At 48.1% G+C, this 5947-nt stretch overlaps 1 long non-coding RNA gene across 1 annotated transcript; it reads left to right on the top strand.

Moving 5' to 3' along the window:
• Nucleotides 1-1736: 1736 nt before the first annotated feature.
• On the top strand, nt 1737-5418 carry LOC147960182 (uncharacterized). The gene is made up of 3 exons (XR_015612095.1): nt 1737-2415; nt 3687-3761; nt 5121-5418. It is a non-coding gene; the product is annotated as an uncharacterized LOC147960182 (long non-coding RNA).
• Nucleotides 5419-5947: the final 529 nt, after the last annotated feature.

Genomic DNA, 5947 nt, shown 5'->3' with positions numbered 1-5947 from the left:
GAAATTGTAAGGCTTATTCTACAAGTTGTTCCTGATGGATCCTTCATGTATCCGAAGTGTAATCTTTGCTTGACGGCCATGTCAATGCTATCTCGAAGCATGTCTATGGTACTCCTATTTTCAACAAAAATGTTTGAAGCCCAATGCTAAATGTTTCCTGCTCGATTATCCAAACACCGTTGTATGGGTAATATCATGAAAATTATCTCCCCTACCTAAAGAGTTCACTACATTATATCATGTCATGGATACCATGCTCTCCTCGTCCTTCCGAAGGTTATACCTTTGAAATATGTGTTTAAACACATTTTCCTTTCCATTGTTCTGTTTAATTTGATAATCATATTTTTCTTTCCATTTGTTGGTTAACGTTTCTTGTGATCTATATGATCTAAGCAGTAATATTCTCCTGCTTAGGTAAACACCTCGGTTTACAACTCTGTTAGTGTGACCCTGTTACTATTGCTAACGACATCCTGGTAACCACCGATGGGCGAGAACCTTGCCTATTGGTCCGCCTCGTTTCAACGAGCAGGAAAATGGTTCTCTTTGTCCCTCGCCCTTGGTACTGACGTTGTTGCCGACATAATCGACAGGCTACCCTCTGACATGCCTTGCTATCATGACTATGCAAGATGTCACCGCTCCTCCTACTTTTAACCCACATGGTGGGCCCATAACCCACAGTTCCACATGATCGAAACCTGACTCTTCTGTACGCCCCTGTTTCCAAAGTTATTCCACCCGCTTGGCTTCGTATGTAATTCACGGGCCACCTTCCTAGTGATCTATTCTGGTATCAGATGCAATACTTTCCCATTGCTCTGAACCCCTTTCACATTTTGTAATCAGGCAACGAACGATTGCCTATGCGCTTGAAACTTCTATTTTGCACCTTCTTACTTTGCTCTCGACATCTTCTTAAGTTTCAATTCGAGAGTTACTTTCCGCCACCTTCCCCGATGTTATCGACCAGATAGTCGACCTTGCAGAGGTCTGTTCTCCCGGAATGCCCACCCTTTATTCTTACGTACATACGATGGAGTTCCTGAAGAAAGGACGCCGACTTCATCATGATGACCAGAAGCAGAGAAATGAAGACATCAATGTATTGGACCGGCCTCTTTGCGAAGAGCAAGCCAGGATGAGAAGACCCGCTAGATTCATTACCAAACCTTTCCCCCTTTCACTACCTCTTAAATCTCGGGACGAGATTTCTTGGAGTGGAGGAGATTTGTAACACCCCGAGAATCATGCTACAGTAATCTCCCCCTGATGGTTGCCATGTCACCATGTTTACCTTGCCAAATTTCCACTTGATTAAAATTCAAGTCAAATTCAAATTTGTATTGCAAGTCAAATATTTTACATCTTCAAAAATGCAAAAAAAATAGTTCATAGTTTTGCAGATAATTCCTAAGTGATTATGTTGGGGAAAACAACATCACCTAAACTCCCAAAATGCCCCTAGGATTTAAAACAGTGCCCAAAATAGCCCTGTTAATCTAATTTTCATTTATATAAGAACAAGATCATCTTGCCTCTAAACTTTTGTAGCAGTAGTACATAATGCCTAGTAGTTGTTTCAACAAGTTGCTTATTTAAAAAAAATTGTTTGGTGATTAAGTATTTTGCAACAAAAGTGAAAAGGCAAAACAGTAAAGATAAAAGAAAATATAACGCCCCCCTCCCTTTTTGCACCTGGCCCAACTTGCACTGTATCAGGCCTGACCCACCGCCCCGGCCTTTCCCTCACCTCTCGACATGAGGCAGAGGCCATGGCGCTGTCCGTCCACGCGTGACCGTCCATGCGTGGATCTCGCCTGTGTCGACCATCCATCGGTGCCCCGAGACGGATAAGAGCATCCTCGCCCCCCTGCTAACCCTAGTGCCCCTTTTTCCTCTCTCCCTCGCTCGTTCCCCTCACGCCACCATGCTCTCTCTCTTCCGAGCTCAGCGTTGTCGCGCCGACACCGTTCACCGTGGCCACCGAGATCCTCTCGCAGCGCTATCAAGTCCATAAGGTCCGCCGTGCTCCACCTCATCTCTCTGCGGAAGAACGTGAGCCGGGAAGCGCTGGTTCGTCGCCAGCGTCATCGTCTTCAATCTTCGGAGCCGACCACTGCCGCCTTCGATTCGCCGCAAACAAGGCATCCCCGTGCTTGCCGTCCACTCCAGGAGCCGTGCCTCCTCCGTCTACATCGAGTACGCCAACGGGTCGGCCGGGATCGCCACTGCATCGATGCCACGATCCTCTTCTTCAACCTCGGTCGCCGGCGCCATCGCCCAACTACTCTGCTCCGACCACTCCGGCCTTCCCCGAGCACGCCTACGGCTCCGCTGTGAGCTCCTCTCCGTCGACTCTGACCGCCTCTGCGCTTCTAAGCCCTCAACGGGCCTCCATGTGCCTCCACGGTGAGCACCACGTCCCAAATTCCCCTTCTCCTCTTCGATTTGGACGACGTAGGCCGCCATAACCGTCGTGCCTGAACCCCCCCTGTGTAGTGTGTATGCGTACGTGCGGCTGCTGCTCGTGCACTGCTGTTGTACGCGCGCGCCCGCATGTAGCTTCGCCGCGGCCTGCTGCTGCCGCGATGACCGCCGCGGCCCATTGCTCCTCCCGCACTGCTGCCGACGCCCGCGTGCACTGCCGCCCTGGTCGTGACCGCTCGCTGCTGCCTACCGTGCCTCACTGCTCACATGTCGCCGCTCGCCGCGCCGGGCCGAACCCCGCGTGCGCCTGCCCACGCTCTTGCCGCGCCCCGTCTCTGCTGTCGCCCGTGCGTGGCCTCGTCATCGCCTGCTGCTGCTCGCAGCGCTGCTGCCTGTTGATGCACCTGTTGCTGCATCCTATAGTTCCTACTACTACCGCTGCTTTCTATACTTTGTACTTCTAGCTACTGTTGCTACTACCTAGCTTTTCTAATTTCACACCGTGTAACCCCCTGGACAGTCCCTAAACTCTGGCTAAACGACTACTAACAGGACTAAAACAATTATGGGGAGGTAGTACACTTGACATGGTCCAAATGTTTGCATTGGACCAAATCCATTTGATGCATGAATTAAATCCAATGAAAATCACAAAGTTCTATGTTCTGTTAATAGAAAAGCCGAAAACAACTTTAATTTCATAGCTACTTCAGAGCTATTGATGATCAAGCAAATGCACACTAACAGAGATGAAAGTGCTACTATCTTGTAGATCACAGAAAAATGCTCAAAATTGATATAAGGCACAAAATCATAGGAGATGCAGATCTATAGTTATAGCCTTTTGAAAACAGCTAAAAGATGTTTAAAACTGGCGAATTCTCAGACTTAGCAGAATTTGAGGGATTTTCAGGATTTTGCTTAAAGCTTTGAAAATTAATAGAAAATAATCTGTAACTCGGATGAAAAAGTTTTATACATGAAAGTTGCTCAGAACGATGAGACAAATCCGGATACGCAACCCGTTCGTCCGCCACGCATCCCTAGCATACCGAACACGCAACTCTCCCCCTCTGGTTCATCTGTCCGAAAATGCGAAACACCGGGAATACTTTCCCGGATGTTTCCCCCCTTCACCGGTACCACCTCGTACCGCGTTAGGGCACACCTAGCATCGCGCTTTTTCATGTCATGCATCGTCATGCATTTGTTTGCATTATATTTATTGTCTCTTCCCCCTCTTCTCTCGCTAGACATCGAGACCGACGCCGCTGCTACCCAGTACGACTACGGTGTTGACGACCCCTCTCTCTTGCCAGAGCAACCAGGCAAGCCCCCCCCCCCCCCCGTTGATCACTAGATATCGCCTACTCTCTTTCTATTTCTTGCATTAGAGTAGTGTAGCATGTTACTGCTTTCTGTTAATCCTATTCCGATGCATAGCCTGTCATTGTTGCTCCAGCTGTTGATACCTTACCTGCAATCCTAAATGTTTAGTATAGGATGCTAGTTTACCATCAGTGGCCCTACATTCTTGTATGTCTGCCATGCTATACTATCGGGCCGTGATCACTTGGGAAGTGGTCACGGGTATATACTTTTACATAATATATGATACTTGTGGTGATTAAAGTCGGGTCGGCTCGTAGGAGTACCCGCGAGTGATTCCGATGTTGGGGGCTGAAGGGGCAGGTGGCTCCATCCCGGTAGAGGTGGGCCTGAGTTCCCGAAGGCCCCCGACTGTTACTTTGTGGCGGAGCGACAGGGCAGGTTGAGACCACCTAGGAGAGAGGTAGGCCTGGCCCTGGTCGGCGTCCGTGGTTATTTTTAGAATAACATGCTTAACGAGATCTTGGTATTTGATCTGAGTCTGGCTACTGGCCTATACGCACTAACCATCTACGCGGGGACAGTTATGGGCACTCGACGTCGTGGTATCAGCCGAAGCTTTCGTGACGTCAGCGACTGAGCGGCGCGCGCCGGGTTGTACTGCGTAACGCAACTTCCTTTGTAATGGAGGTTGCTAGGTCTGCTCATCGGCCGCGTACGCAACGTGCAGGTGTGCAATGGGCAATGGGCCCAGACCCCTGCGCCATAGGATTTAGACCGGCGTGCTGACCTCTCTGTTGTGCCTAGGTAGGGCTGCGACGTGTTGATCTTCCGAGGCCGGGCATGACCCAGGAAAGTGTGTTCGGCCAAATGGGATCGAGCGTGTTGGGTTATGTGGTGCACCCCTGCAGGGAAGTTAATCTATTCGAATAGCCGTGATCTTCGGTAAAAGGACGACTTGGAGTTGTACCTTGACCTTATGGCAACTAGAACCGGATACTTAATAAAACACACCCTTCCAAGTGCCAGATACAACCGGTGGTCGCTCTCTCACAGGGCGACAAGGAGAGGATCGCCGGTTAGGATTATGCTATGCGATGCTACTTGGTGAACTTACCTTCTACTCTCTTCTTCTGCTGCAAGATGGAGGTTACCATAAGCGTAGTCTTCGATAGGACTAACTATCCCCCTCTTATTCCGGCATTCTACAGTTCAGTCCACATATGATACCCTTATTCCATTTAATACCAATGCATACATATGTAGTGTAGCTCCTTGCTTGCGAGTACTTTGGATGAGTACTCATGGTTGCTTTGCTCCCTCTTTTCCCCCTTTCTATACTCAATTGCTGCGACCAGACGTTGGAGCCCAGGAGCCTGACGCCACCGTCGACGACGACTACTACTACACTGGAGGTGCCTACTACTACGTGCAGCCCGCTGACGACGACCAGGAGTAGTTTAGGTGGATCCCAGGCAGGAGGCCTGCGCCTCTTTCGATCTATATCTCAGTTTGTGCTAGCCTTCTTAAGGCGAACTTGTTTAACTTATGTCTGTACTCAGATATTGTTGCTTCCGCTGACTCGTCTATGATTGAGCTCTTGTATTCGAGCCCTCGAGGACCCTGGCTTGTAATATGATGCTTGTATGACTTATTTTATTTGTAGAGTTGTGTTGTGATATCTTCCCCTGAGTCCCTGATCTTGATCCTACACGTTTGCGTGTATGATTAGTGTACGATTAAATCGGGGGCGTCACAGGATCACTAGGAGGTACGGCAATAGAAGCAAGACCAATAATTTCATCCTTACTAGGTAATTCTTCCTCACAATGTTGTTTACTAAATTTAGAGAAATTAAACTCATGAACCATATCATCCAAACCAACAGTAACAATATTCTTAGTGCAGTCTATGGTAGCACTGACAGTGTTTAAGAATGGTCTACCAAATATAATTGGACAAAAGCTATCTTGCGGAGAAGTAAGAACAAGAAAATCAGCAGGATATTTAGTTTTCCCACACAAGACTTCAACATCTCTAACAATTCCAATTGGTGCAATAGTATCTCTATTAGCAAGTTTAATAGTGACATCAATATCTTCTAACTCAACAGGTGCAATTTCATTCTTTATTTCTTTGTATAAGTCATGAGGTATAACACTAGCACTAGCACCCATATCACATA

Source organism: Triticum urartu, chromosome 7A, assembly GCF_056163025.1.
Source record: "Triticum urartu cultivar PI428250 chromosome 7A, HENAU_Tu73, whole genome shotgun sequence".
NCBI classification, from domain to species: Eukaryota; Viridiplantae; Streptophyta; class Magnoliopsida; order Poales; family Poaceae; genus Triticum; species Triticum urartu.
Note: the sequence above shows the minus strand (reverse complement) of the source record. Positions and strands in the feature narration are given on the sequence as shown.